The sequence below is a fragment of the Podarcis melisellensis genome (genome assembly GCF_964234715.1).
Source record: "Podarcis melisellensis genome assembly, chromosome: 9".
Lineage (NCBI taxonomy): Eukaryota > Metazoa > Chordata > Lepidosauria > Squamata > Lacertidae > Podarcis > Podarcis melisellensis.
The window spans coordinates 10,754,849-10,769,978 of NC_138541.1; the positions used below are offsets into that span (position 1 = coordinate 10,754,849).

At 46.8% G+C, this 15,130-nt stretch overlaps 1 protein-coding gene across 1 annotated transcript in view; it reads left to right on the plus strand.

Moving 5' to 3' along the window:
* Window positions 1-15,130, plus strand: part of FRAS1 (Fraser extracellular matrix complex subunit 1) — a 341,121-nt gene that overhangs the window by 14,891 nt on the left and 311,100 nt on the right. The gene's annotated exons all lie outside the window — the stretch shown is intronic.

A 15,130-nucleotide genomic window follows, 5' to 3' on the forward strand; every position in this document is an offset into this window, starting at 1 on the left:
GGAGAGGTCCTAGCCCCCATATCTGTTGTGATGGCATCCTCTGCTACTGTTTTTGAGGTGGCTCCCATAGGGCACAAGTTGGCTAGAAGTGGCTGGAGGGGGAGAGGGCTTGGGGAGGGAGAATTTGCAGATTTTGCAAAAGGCCTGTCTGCTTCTTTCCCCAATCCTTCATTGCAACAGTTACAGGTATTGCAATATTACATATTTACAAAGTTGCAAAATCATTAAAAAACCCCACGAGGCATGGCTTTTGACTGCAACCCTAAACGCACTTACTCCTTCGAACCTAGGAAAACTTATGGATAAACATTCGTAGAACTGCACTGTTTATTGATCTGAAAGATAACTCTTATATTTGTTACATGATCCTTTTATACTTTGGTTGTAAGTAAACTTTTTTAAAAACGCTACAGAATTGTGTTTAACTATTCTATGCATTTGTGTTTGTGCGTGACATAAAAACCCCTGCAACTCTATATGCACATACCTGGGAGTAAGTCCCATTAAACTGAATGGGGCTTGATTTTGGGTAGACACTGAATCAGGCATAGGATTCCACTGCATATAGGGCTGTGTGTTTCGTAAGCCCTGAGGTACAGAACATGCTTGAGATTTCCGAAACTTTATTAAATTTCCCTTTTTCAGCCAGCCGTGTTTTTGTCCATGGCTGAAGGAGTGAGTACGGGAGATGATTTTCATCTAATACTCTTAAAGCCTTGGTTTTATGATATAAATTGTTGCTGAGTGGTTGTTTTTTTTTTTTTTAAGAGTAATGATCTTTGTCGGTTTAGGCATTCTGTAAGAGAAAGTATTAGCTGTGTCAGGAAATGTATGTAAACTTTTCCCCTATGTAGAGTGTGGCATGTGGGATTAGGTTGCAAGTGCCTGAGAGATGGGTACGGTCTGATTTTTAATCTCTGCCTTAGAAGGGTGAACTGCCCTTAATATTGCTGGACCAATTTTTGGCTCAACTGTGGGTCTTTTTAAACATTTCATTGCATGGTGTGTCTTCAATGGGAGGAAAGCAGTGAGAGATTTTATTTTGTTTCAAGTTGACCTGTTTGAGGACTATTTAGACTGATTTGTTTGTGGAGAGGTTAGACAATGTTTCATCAACCCAAGTGTTTCCCCAAACTTTGCATTGTATTTTCCCGTTGCTTATCAGAATGCTGATCTATTTGGGAGGAAGTTTTGTTGTACGATAGCTCCTTTAGCTACTTTAACAACGCATTGTGAATTCCACCAGTATGTGATTTTGACCTGGCAATATATCACAAATCATGGTGTGTGTTAAGGCTGGGCGATATATCATCCCAAACTGGTTTCCAGCCCATATCAAGATATTGATTTCATAATTTTTGACCGGGCGTATATTGTGAATCATGATGTGTGTGTGTGCTATGCAAAAATCACAATGTGGGAAAAAACTGTGAAGCCAGGCAATGCCTCTGCATAGAGGTAAAGGTAAAGGGACCCCTGACCATTAGGTCCAGTCATGGCTGACTCTGGGGTTGCAGTGCTCATCTCGCTTTATTAGCCGAGGGAGCCGGCGTACAGCTTCTGGGTCATGTGGCCAGCAGGACTAAGCCACTTCTGGCGAACTAGAGCAGTGCACAGAAACGCCGTTTACCTTCCCGCCGGAGCGGTACCTATTTATCTACTTGGTACCTGTTTATCTACTTGCACTTTGATGTGCTTTCAAACTACTAGGTTGGCAGGAGCAGGGACCGAGCAACGGGAGCTCACCCCGTCATGGGGATTCGAACTGCCAACCTTCTGATCAGCAAGTCCTAGGCTCTGTGGTTTAACCCACAGCGCCACCCGCGTCCCGCCTCTACATAGTTCCATCCTTATTTCAGACATTGTGATATATCAGTATATCACGATGTTTAGCTGGTAATATATCAAGAAGTTGAAAACCAGATATTGCCCAGCCCTCCTGGAGATGTAGTTCCAATTATTTCTGGCATGCATGGACTCGGTGGTTTCTATGCAACTCCTTCTTTTATCCCCTACCTTGTGAGGTGTGAAGTGGCCCCCATTGGTCTGGGTCTGACCTTGTTAACAGAGATTTAGCTCTCAATTCAGTGCCATGGTGCAAACGCGATTTGCTCCCCTCCATCCGTATCCCGCCAGTTGCTCCCTGCGTCTAACCCTCTTAGAGTTAAAATTTCTCTTCCCTCCCAACTTTGACATTGTCCCTTTAAAGCCGTCCTGTTGCAAAGCGAGAGAGAGGGGATGAGATGAAATTGATTTACGGCCCGTTGTCTTTGGCGGACGGCTCGGAGGAAAGCCGGAGCAGATTGCATGCATTTGTTTCCATTAAAAATATACTGTGGAGCATCACAATGTTTTAAAGGCTATTGAGAAATCTGCCTACACTCCATCAACTCTAATAAATTGTGCGGCAGATAATTCTCCCCTCCACATTTTGGCTCGATAAGTACTGTAATATACTGGTGCTCAGAACACGCGGAAATGAGACATCAGGATGTCACCCCTGCCTGTCGACGTGCGGCTGATGTTTGCAGGACTTTTTTTCACCAGGCTTGTAGGTTTTCGTAGGTAGCAAAGACAGCGAGGATGCCAGACACGTACAGAGCTTCCCTTTCAGCATGTGGCACAGTCTAAGTGACTGATTCTTAGCCCTCCGCTTATGATAGACTGCTGGTTCCTCTCCATGTATCTCCGCAGATGTCGTGGGATGTACTGAGGAAGGAAAGTTCTCATGGCTGTGGGTGAGGGGACTGAACATCTGCCTCACTCTGAACCAGATAATGGCAGGAAGAGCTGCCATTGCGTCTTAATCTGTGTTTTTAATTTTTGCTCCTTCCACCAATTTCCCCCCTTCCAAATTATTACAAATCAAACCAAATTAATTTATTTTAATACAATTTCTAAAAGATCAGGTTTCCCTCCCCTATTGCGTAATATGTTCACATCGCTGCATCAATTCTTATTAGTCTCTAGTTGTCGTCACTGCACTTGCCATTAAACATTTTTTACAGCTGCTCCCTTGTGTGTTTTAATTTTTGTGAGCCTCCTAATAATAATAATTCTCACAACAACCCTGTGAGGTAGGTTAGGCTGAGAGGCAATGACTGGCCCAAAGTTACCCAGTGAGCTTCATAGCTTAGTGGGGATTAGAACCCTGGTCTCCAAGATCCTGGTCCATGGGTAGGCAAACTAAGGCCCTGGGGCTGGATCCGGCCCAATCGCCTTCTAAATCCAGCCCGCGGATAGTCTGGGAACCAGCGTGTTTTTACATGAGTAGAACGTGTGCTTTTATTTAAAATGCATCTCTGGGTTATTTGTGGGGCATAGGAATTCGTTCATTTTCCCCATCCAAAATATAGTCCGGCCCCCGACAAGGTCTGAGGGACAGTGGACCGGCCCCCTGCTGAAAAAGTTTGCTGACCCCTGTCCTAGTCCAACTGCACCACTTCTCCAAGTCCAAATAATAAAAAAATGCCTTTATGATGAGAAGAACATCAACAGTCAAGACCAAATATATAAAGAGATCACCGCTGCTGTTCTTGCATAGGTATTTCCTTGCATGTTGCTGCTTGCTGGCTGTAACCAGGTCAAAGATTGTGTTTAACAAGAAATGTTTTGCTTGGAAACAATCAACTGAGTCTAAAAAGGGAGTGGGCAATGTGGCGTTGTTAACCCCAGTTGAGCAGTGTGATCTGGCCCCTCAAGTACTCCCAAAGGTCTTGGTGGCAGTGGCAAAGGAAGTCTATGCAGTGCTGGAGTGAGAGAAGCTCAGTGCCTGATGGAGGTACACATCACCCATGGGACCCACAGCAGTACAATTCCCATAGCAGTGGAAATGGCTGATGTTTGCTTATCTGTCCCAATCCAACGCTATCAGTTGTTGTTGTTTTGAGTCCGCAAACAACACATAATTGATTTTGGCATTCCCCGGGTTTGCATGGTTTCCCTCGCGTTGAAATAAATGGTGTGGCATAATGTAAGGACGACGTCATCAATTACATGGGTTGCGAAAAATGTTGCCATAGTGGACAGCGGTGAAAGAAGACGAATGGCACAGTTTTAGGTGGAAGCTGAACCGCAGCAGAATGGAAACGGTTCTGCGTGATGTGACGAATATGGGGCAAGAGAGAAATCGGTGCCTTCTCACATCCCTGCCCCCCAGATTAAGCAACTGTCTTCGTTTGTGCAAGAGGGTCTGTGAGAGTGGAGGTGAGGGCCACACCCAGTATTCCTTCACCCCAGAGGGTTTGTCCTTTGACATCGGCGAGCTAACAGTAAATCACACCATGCAAGTTAGAGTTAACTCTTTATTAGCAGAAAACATGATGGACACAAGAGTGTCTGGCCTATCAGCACAGCACTCATCTCTGGTAGGTCTTGTCCCCATGGAGTAGTTGTTGAAGACCTCTGCTTCCTCACAGATGACTAAGCCCCCTCCTCTCCAGGGCTTTCCCCAAGCAATCGGAGACTGTGCCTGCACATCGCAAATTTCCCCTCCACCCTTTTCATGCCTCTTCTGGTTCTGGGAGGCAAGAGGGGAGCTTGTTGCAACAGGAAGGGGAGGCATTCATGATTCATCACTGCCCTTAGCTTCTGATTATGGACTTCTCTGCAACAGACTCTCCCCGCTCTCTAAGCCTCGTTACCTGTTCAGTTCCTGACACCACCTCCTCCCAGTTTTCTCCCTCTCACTGCTCATCGTTGTCCAACCATTCCTCTGCATTCATGAGATCCGTGGGTGAATGCGTTCCTTAGGTCAAAAGCAGCATCTACCGTATTTTTCGCTCTATAAGATGAACTTTTTCCCCCTCCAAAAATTAAGGGGAAATGTGTGTGCGTCTTATGGAGTGAATGCAGGCTCCATGGCTTCAGCGATAGCAACACGAAGCCTCCGAAGCGCAGTGGGAGCGCTCCCGCACCGATCCCTCTTGCTCTCTTGGCTTCACTTTGCTGGAGAGGCGCTACACAGCTTTCCCTCTCTGCACAGTGCCCCTTCAGCAAAGTGGGAGGAGAAATGGAAGGGGCTCCGTTTCTCCTACCGCTTTGCTGAAGGGGTGCTGCGCAGAGAGGGAGAGATATTTTTCTTCTTGTTCTCCCCCTCCAAAACTAAGTGCGTCCTATGGTTGGGTGCATCCTATAGAGTGAAAAATACGGTAAGCGATCTCTTGAAGATTTCAGAATCTTGACAACTCTTCATGCTACCAACAGCAAGTAACTGAAAGAAATGAATTCCTTGCTGAATCTGCGTTTTCATTCAATAAAAGCAGCCGGAAAGGTGTGGGTGCAAGGGGTGAGCCGTGGAAGGGAAGCAATATTAGTGATCACTAATGCATGGGCTGCTGTCAGATATTGTAAGGTTGGCGAGTAACTGGGTCACTGGAGTGGATCTTGTCCGTTGCTTTTTCTATATGCTAAAGGGCATATTCATATATATTTTTAGTTGCCATATTTTTTACTAGGCTCTGCCGCTGTGCCCTTTACAGCAGCCTGACACAGATGAAACTAAGCACAGGAAGGTATTCTTGGCATAGAGACAAGTGTGGAAAGCTTCACTTGTGACATCTGTGTCATGCAAAAGGCACAGGAGCAGAACATTTTTAAAATTTAAAAGGCTGGCAACCTTTTCAGACAACCCTACTAGTTTCTTTTTTGTTGGAGTGGAACAGACTCCCATGAGAGGTGGTGGACTGTCCTTCCTTCGATGTTTTTACGCAGAGGTTGGATGGCCACCTGCCAGGTATGATCTGTTAGAATTCCTGCTCCGTGGCTGCAGTCATAGGATTGTTGTCTATCACATGACGGTGTATGTTTTGACTCTACAGAGTGGTAAGTGACAGAACATCTCTTGCTTTTCCTGGAGATGCCAGGATTGAATCTGGGGTCTACCACTGAGCTAAAGCCGTTTCCCTAAATGATGCTCTCCAGGGCTCTCCTTTTCTCTCTAACATCATCTGGAAATAGAATCCTAGAGTTGGAATAATAATAATAATAATAATAATAATAATAATAATAATAATAATTTATTTATACCCCGCCCATCTGGCTGAGCTTCCCCAGCCACTCTGGGCGGCTCCCAATCAAGTGTTAAAAACAGTACAGCGTTACATATTAAAAACTTCCCTGAGGGTTGTTAGAATTCCTGCTCCATGATTGCAGTCATGGGATTGTTGTCTGTCACATGACGGTATATGTTTTGACTCCACAGAGTGGGAAGTGACAGAGACAGGATATTTGTGCTACTGTGTTCCGTGAAGTGGGACTATTGTCCTTTGTTCTTTTTCTCTTTGCTGTCTGATGCTAGAGAGAGAGGGAGCCATGTTGCAGTGCTCCATGTGTGTTTATATGTAAATAAAGTAGATTAGCCAAAATGCTGAGTTGCTGAGGTCTGTCACGTGCATGATGCACAAACTCTGCGGATCCCTAAGTGTGCCGATGTCTGTTGGCATCGGTCACTGTGATGTTTGGGCTGAAGAAAGCTTTTGAAGCTCCCGAACAAAAGATTAGGAGGGAGAGAACATGCCAGTTGGGCATGTATCTCTACCAGGGTCCTTCCTACTCAAGTGTAGGCTGAACTCCTGACATGATCTAGTTGAGATTCCTGCATTGCAGGGGGTTGGACTAGATGACCCTCAGAGGTCCCTTCTGACTACAGTTCTGTGATTCTGTGTGATGCAGAAGTGCTTACCTTAATCATTGCTCCCTGAGCCAAGCAATTCTACCTTTTGGGTCCGTGAGCTTCCCTTCGTCTTCCTCCTGCTCAGCGTCTCTTCCCTCCTGCACCTCCGAGGCGTTCAGCTCATTTTATTTTTATAAAAAATAAAAAAATAAAATAGATAAATAGGTGTCTAAGTCAGCTACTTTCCTTTTCAGTCAGCGACATTCCTCTTTGTCTTCACCAGGCTTTGAAGGAAGCGCATTACAGAAAGGATTGATTATGTGCTATTGTATCCTGCTTCCTAAGCACTTAACGGCTGTGTACAATGGTAAATGCTGAAAAACAATATTTTATGCAAAAGCGTTCCCTTCCCCCACCCCAGTGAACTTCATGGGGGTGGGTGGGGAGAAGGAACTCTTCTTAAGATTTGTGCAAAAAAGAAGGGGGGAAAAGAGGCACTCTGAATCTTGAAAATCCCATAGGAGATGATGCATTTGCCCGTTTTCGCACTAGATAAGAAGAGACCTGCAGGATCAGGCCAGTGCCCAATCTTGTCCAGCATCCTGTTACTCGCAGATGCTTATGGGAAGCTTACAAGCAGGACCCAGTGGCAGATTTGGGCTCTCCAATTTCAGTGGCACCCTGTGTGATGCTAAAATTTGTCATCTTGACCCACCTCTACTCCATTATTGTAGCGCCGCCTGCAGCGCAGCCCCTAGCGTGGCCAAGCCGGTCACGCTATCTTAAAACCACCTTTGCAGGACCCGAGTGCAAGAGCGCTCTCCCCTCCTGCAGTCTCTCTGCTGCACTGAGGAGGAATGGTGGGAGCCTGCCCCTCCATTGGATCCTGAATTTTCCCAGGAGCAGGAGGACAGTATAGATGTGGAACAGCGGTTTGCAGAGGGGCACAGTTCAGAAGGCAGAAGCTGGGAAATGCTGGATGGGGAACAGGTAGGAGAAGAAACACGGGAAGAGAGAGGGTTAACAGATTCACAGTTTCTGGACAGCATTCACACACACCCCATCTCCAAAGTCAGGGAGAGCTCAGAAAGAGGCAGAACAGAAAGCACAGAGGGTACAAGCTCAGATTACAAGACGTAGGAGTGCCGTAGATTAACAGGGATGGAAGTGGGTGGAGTCCTTAATTGGGAGCACCGCCATTCTGGGAGATGCTCTGTCTATGAGACTACAGGATTTAACCTCCTTCCATCGGGCCTGTAAGACTGAGCTATTCCGCCTGGCCTTCAATTTGAATTCAGCCTGATCTTTTATTTCCCTTCTTTTCCCTCCCTCTCCCCTTTTATGAAGATTACCCATTCTGAGACCCCACAGCTAATTCGCCTCTGGCCTCCTCACTGGCCCAAGTAGGACTCATTCAGCCAGCTAGCCCTAGAATCATAGAATATAAAGTTGGAAGAGACCACAAGGGCCATCGAGTCCAACCCCCTGCCAAGCAGGAAACACCATCAGAGCAATCCTGACATATGGTTGTCAAGCCTCTGCTTAAAGACCTCCAAAGAAGGAGACTCCACCACACTCCTTGGCAGCAAATTCCACTGCTGAACAGCTCTTACTGTCAGGAAGTTCTTCCTAATGTTTAGGTGGAATCTTCTTTCTTGTAGTTTGGATCCATTGCTCCGTGTCCGCTTCTCTGGAGCAGCAGAAAACAACCTTTCTCCCTCCTCTATCTAATGCTTATTAGATGGATTTCCCCTAAACTGAGTTCTGAATTTTGAATTTTATTGTTATTCATGTTTTTATACTGTATTTTATGCTACTTTTACAATTAAGTGTTTTAAATTTGTTGTTAGCTGCCCTGAGCCCGGTTTTCTGAACTGGGAAGGATGGGGTATAAATAAAAAAATATTATTAATAATTATTATTTGTTCTCTTGCTGTGATTATTAAAGTTTCTAACTGGTAAGAAGGCTCATTTTCCTTTGTTCTGCTTTTCTACTGCCACATGGGAGGAAGCCAGTTCCCTGAAGCCTGACACTCCCTTGGCTGGTATTCAGCAGCGTTACTGCTTCTGACCTTGAAAGCAGAGCAGAGCCATCATGGCTACTAACCATGGAGAGCTTTGTCCCCCACAAATTTGTCCAATCCTCTTTTAAAGCCACCCAGGATGGTGACCTTCTCTGCTTCCTGTGGATGTGCTGGATGCTGTTGGGGCCACCACCTTCTTGGTTCAAACTCCTGCCCAATGCCCCGTATAGGGAGTGATAGAAATTAGCCAGGCGCCAGGCGCGTTTTGCTACCGGCACAGGGAAAATGGCGACCATGTGGACATCTCTGAATGCCAAGTTGACAACTGGCATCTCCACCTGGTTGACTCCATCTTTCTTAAGCAGGTAAGCTTGAAGAGCTTATTTATTTCATTTATACCCCCCCCATTTTTCTCCAAGGAGTACACGTTTCACCCATTCCTCAGTTACTCCCTACGACGACCCTGTGAGGTAGGTAAAGAGGCGTCACGACTGAGTGGGGATTTGAACTCTGATCTCCCAGGTCCTAGTTTGACACACTCACCACTATACACCACTGGCTTCCTAGAGTCCTCCTGCTGTGGGGCAGCTCTATAAATTAAGTAGGTAAAAATATATATATGGGGAAAGCAAAATGTCACTTAGAGAAGGATCTGATATATTTTCCTTGAAGCTTGCATTTGTTCTTTTCTGGATTGTTTTATTTGATGTTATAACGTGTTCTAAACCGCCTTGAGATTCCCCCCCTTTAAAATATAAAGCGGTATAGAAATGGAGTGAAAAATACTAATAGTAATAAATTTCGCTGCAGGGAAAAAATAGGTGCCTAGATATTCATTGGTGGCAACCACAACCCTGGTTTAAGGTTCCATTTGGTGATGGAGCTTATATATCTGAGTTTTGAACACTGTGTTGTTCAGAGTAGCCAGTTGCATTGCTCACTACAGAATATAACAGCACAATAAAATTCAATTAATTGGGCATTTATTCAAAATCCAGTTGAAACGACGTGGTTTAATTGATTCAACAAAACAATCCAGCGATACCAGCTTTTCAAAGTCAGGATAGGTCATTTTCACACCTCCCTCCCCTCGGCCTCTCAGTGCCCCATAGGGAGCCCACCCACTTTGGGTACCGGTGCTCTGTAGCTTCTTAGCCACCGCTGTTTGATTTTCGAATGATTCCGTCTCTTCTTTGAACGATGGCACCCAGGGAGATGTTGCTGGCGATTCATCGACCGGACACGCATGGGGCTCCCTGCCTGCAAAAACCTCTCCCTCCGGAGGCTTTGAAGCCTGGCGACGGCTGCGTTTGTGCAGAGGGATGGCCGCATGTCGCATGGATTAATCAAACTTGTCCCTCGCCGCGTTCTCAAAGCTGCATGGCCCTTCTTGAGACTTCTGAAGGCGGCCTGCGTTTCCCTCGAAGATTCACCGCTTTATAGTTGAAGGAAGACAAAAGGCAGGAAAGGTCAAATGCCTGGTCACAATACTGATGGTGGGAGACACATTGTGTGAGGATACGGTAGAATTTAGCTGCATGGGCCTAATTTTTGCTGAGGTTAAGCTCCAGAATCTCTAAACGGCCTTGGTCCAGTATACCTGAAGGAGCGTCTCCACCCCCATCGTCCAGCCCGGACACTGAGGTCCAGCACCGAGGGCCTTCTGGTGGTTCCCTTACTACGAGAAGCAAAGCTATAGGGAACAATGCAGAGGGCCTTCTCGGTAGTGGCGCCTGCCCTGTGAAATGCCCTCCCATCAGATGTCAAAGAGATAAACAACTACCTGACATTTAGAAAACATCTGAAGGCAGCCCTGTTTAGGGAAGCTTTTAATGTTGAATAGGTTATTGTATTTTAATATTCTGTTGGAAGCTGCCCAGAGTGGCTGGAGAAACCCAGCCAGATGGGCGGGGTATAAATAATGAATTATTATTATTTGAGGACATGGTTTTAATTCTGATAATCCCAGTTTTCACACACGCGCAAAGTTTCTAGGCCTTAAATATGGCTCTAAACAGGACTTCCTTTGGCCAATGGTAAAGAGTCCTGGGCCTGCATAGCTTTTGGTCCAAGATAAACCATGGGAAAGAAGCAAATATATGCTAGTGTATTTTGACATAATTATTACTTCTGCTTTTTGGTTGTTGCACAGAACTCTGAATGATAATGATGGTGAGGATGATGGGGAAATACACACAGCTATGAACATTGGGAATAAAATATGCCTTATCAAAGCATGAAGCATTTCCAGTTTGATTGCTGGGCTCAAAATCTTCCCACCCACCTCCAAACTACACCTAAGCACCACTGAATTTTGTGAGGTCTGTGGGTTTTCTGGATTTTTCTTGTTTTCTGCGTACTCCCCCTTGCTGACTCTCTGATCGAGATGGAAAAGCCGAGCAGGTGAAACTAGAACTGGGCTTGAAGGAAAACAAGATCAGACAGGATAATTATTTCTTCCTGCAGATCCAGCAGATTGGGGGTGGGGGAGAGCGAATGACCTTAATTACCAGAGGATGTGGCAGTTGAATGGGATGGTTCAAGAGGCTGAAGTTCGCAGTGGCACAGAATAATCACAGTGTCCGTGAAAAAGAAGGAACGATATTGGCTTCAGGTTTGAAATGGTTTTCAGGGAGTAAGCACAGAATTCTGATGAGGGCTCAGGAGAAAGGTGTGTGTGTGGGCCCTAGTCTCTTGTGACAGAGCGTTCCACCAAGTCAGGGCCAATACTTTTTATTTTTATTTTTAAAGAACCCGCATCATTTTATTGCATGGCAGTTTTGGGGGTCGTTTCTGTGGGATGTGAAACACAGAGCAGTCAAATACAACATTCCTGGAGAGGGATGTTGTCAAGCCAGTAGATAAACTTTCTGTTTCCCCATCGCTGGGACAACTTCCTCTACATGTGACCAGAGGTGGGCGTTGCCTTACCTGTGCAGGTAACAAAATAGCACAGTGCAAGCAGCCATCTCTGTCTCTGACTCCATTCCTCGAAGAAGCAACATCTCCTTACCCTGAGATGCTCTCTTGGCCTCCAGCCAAGAGAGGACAAAAAAACTATCTCTTTATGGGATAGATTCCAAGTGCATATATTTGGTAACTTAAGTTTGCCTTCTGGGATCCATCTGTGAACAGAATGTGTGAGTAAACTATTTTATACCTTTTATACAAGACTGTATTGTGTCTATTCTTTTTAGGAGGGAATAAAGGGGAATTACCAGGAAACTTATTTTAGAGGCTTAAGCAAGCCTGGCAAACCTATCCGCTGTATAAGCTTAAAAAGGTGAATGTTATTCTGCTGAATCATAGAACTTGTTAACACAAGTTGGAAAGGATATTATTAAACAATATGTCCTCTCCTGCCTCCCTGAACATTCCCAGTTTCTTTTCCGCTTAAATTTCATTTCAACCTTCCTTCAAATAGCACAACCATTGAATCTAAATAGGCTGCCATCCATGAGACTGTTGGAGCAAGCAATGCATGCCAGCCATCGATTCACTCAGCTCAGATGCTGAAATCACTTCTGGGACACTTGCCTGCAAACTCATCAAGGCCGTGCATGCCTTCATTTCCCCTCTCAACAACCCTGTGAGGTAGGATAGGGCTGAGACGGGAGAGCAACTGGCCCAAAGTAACCCCATGAGCTTTGTGGTCGAGAGTAGATGTGCACCCGAGTCTCCCAGGAGGCTAAGCCAATACTCTAACCACTACGCCAGGCTGCCTCAAATTGTGAACTTAAGCTGCGATGGAATGAAAACTTGCAAAGCCAGAGGCAGCAGCCTCCTAGCTCAGCCGCTGTTTCTGATGCGGCCCTTTTCCTGCTCGTCTTGCCATCTGTTGTTATTACAGCCTCGCAGTCTGGGAGCCGAGCAAAGGATGTCCAGGTGTCAAGGTCTGATTTGCACGGTGATCATAGCTCCTGATTTTCAGTGCCTCCCTTGTTGCTTTAGTGGTAATGAGGTGCATCTCGCCCAGAGAAGCTTGGCTGGCACTTGCAGCGAAGGCTGCCAGCCTTTTGTGAATGGTGCCACATTTCACGGCAGCGGCAAAGGATCACAAGGCTTTCCAGCTTGACGGAAATACTGTCTTTTGTTAGCCTGGCTCATAGCTAGGCAGCAGTCCCTGCTCTGCCATGCAGTGGAACGGCTGAAGGGTGTCTGAAGGAAGGCAACAAACCCACTGCTCGGAGCTCCTGCAGCCTGCCCCGTTCTGGAAGGAGAGCATTCAGAATGCAGCAGCTAGACTGGTGAATGGGAACGGCTGCCGGGACCATAGAACACCAGTCCCGAAAGATCTACATTGGCTCCCAGTATGTTTCTCAGCACAATTCAAGGTGTTGGTCTCTGACCTTTAAAGCCCTAAGCAGCTTCAGCCCTGTATACTTGAAGGAGCGTCTCCACCCCCATTGCTCAGCCCGGACATTGAGGTCCAGCTCCGAGGGCCTTCTGGTGGTTCCCTCACTGCGAGAAGTGAAGCGACAGGGAACCAGGCAGAGGGCCTTCTTGGTAGTGGCACCCACCTTGTGGAATGCCCTCCCATCAGATATCAAGGAGGTAAAGAACTACAACTTTTAGAAGACATGTGAAGGCAACCCTGTATCAAGAAGTTTTTAATGTCTGATGTTTTATTGTGTTTTTATATGTGTTGGAAGCCTCTCAGGGACTCTGCTAAGCCAGAAATAGTACCTCAGGTTAAGAACTTTGCTCCAGGATGAGAACAGAAATCGTGCTCCGGCGGCGCACCGGCAGCAGGAGGCCCCATTAGCTAAAGTGGTTCTTCAGGTTAAGAACAGTTTCAGGTTAAGAACGGACCTCCAGAACGAATTAAGTACTTAACCCGAGGTACCACTGTAATAATAATTTATTATTTATACCCCTCCCATCTGGCTGGGCCTCCCCAGCCACTCTGGGCAGCCTCCAACAGAACACTAAAATACAATAACCTATTAAACATTAAAAGCTTCCCTAAACAGGGCTGCCTTCAGATGTCTTCTAAAGGTCTGGTAGTCGTTTTTCTCTTTGACATCTGCTGGGAGGGCGTTCCACAGGGCGGGTGCCACTACCGATAAGGCCCTCTGCCTGGTTCCCTGTAACTTGGCTTCTCACAGCGAGGGAACCGCCAGAAGGCCCTCACTTTCCTTCTTCTTCTCCTTTATTTCCTTCTTCTCCTCCTCCTCCTCCTTCTTCTAGGGGGAAGCTGTGTAACAGGCATTTAAAAAGTTGCTGTGCCTTGAAATCTTGCAGTTGATGATTAAATTCACTGGGGCCTCTGATCTCTACTTCAGTTAATGATCTGCTGGCAAGTCTTTCTTTCCCCACTTTAGCGCTCACGCTGCCCCCTTGCACCAGGTGGGAGACACTTCCATGCTAGCCCATCACTAGGCTTGAATGCAACCTGACAGGTATCCTTCCAGCCGGCTCCATTGCCATTGTCCACCCACCCCTCCTGCTCTTTTGTGAAATTAACGTGGTGATGGGAAATTCTCGCCACTTTAATGGATCCTTTGTTGAGCTGCTTCTTCTTTTCAAAGTGTTCCCGGGTGCAACTGTGCTCATGCCCTTTTGAAGTAAAGCAACCACTTCTGTATACAGATATACCTTGGGTTACAGCGGCTTCAGGTTGTGTTTTATCGGATTGCGGACTGCTGAAACCCGGAAATACCGGAATGAGTTACTCCCGGGTTTTGGCGGCCGTGCATGCGCAGAAGCATCAAATCGCAACCCACTCGTGCGCAGATGCAGGTTGCGAACGTGCATCCTTCACGGATCTCGTTTGCAACCCGAGCATCCACTGTACTGGTCAAGAGGTCTGGGACATCTGTGGATTCTGCATGCTCTATCTATGCACATTTCAGACTTCCTATGCAATGGGTGGCGCTGTGGGTAAATCCTCAGTGCCTAGGACTTGCCGATCGCATGGTCGGCGGTTCGAATCCCCGCGGCGGGGTGAGCTCCTATCTTTCGGTCCCAGCTCCTGCCCACCTAGCAGTTTGAAAGCACCCCTAAGTGCAAGTAGATAAATAGGTACCGCTTTATAGCGGGAAGGTAAACGGCATTTCCGTGTGCTGCGCTGGCTCGCCAGATGCAGCTTGTCACGTGACCCGGAAGTGTCTGCGGACAGTGCTGGCTCCCGGCCTCTTAAGTGAGATGAGCGCACAACCCTAGAGTCGTACACGACTGGCCCGCACGGGCATGGGTACCTTTACAGTGGTACCCCACAAGACGAACGCCTCGGAAGATGAAAAACTCGCTAGACGAAGGGGTTTTTCGTTTTCTTATCCACTTCGCAAGACGCATTTCCCTATGGGCTTGCTTCGCAAAACGAAGCTTGCCCCGCAAGCTCCGGGGATAGCGGGGAAGCGCAACGCGTCTTCACCGCTGTCCCTGGACCTCTTTTGAAGCAAGGGGCGGCGGGGAGAAGATCGCTTCTCCCCGTTGCCAGCCCCGCAATCTCCGGGGACATAGGGGAAGGCGCATGCGCCTTCCCCTCTGT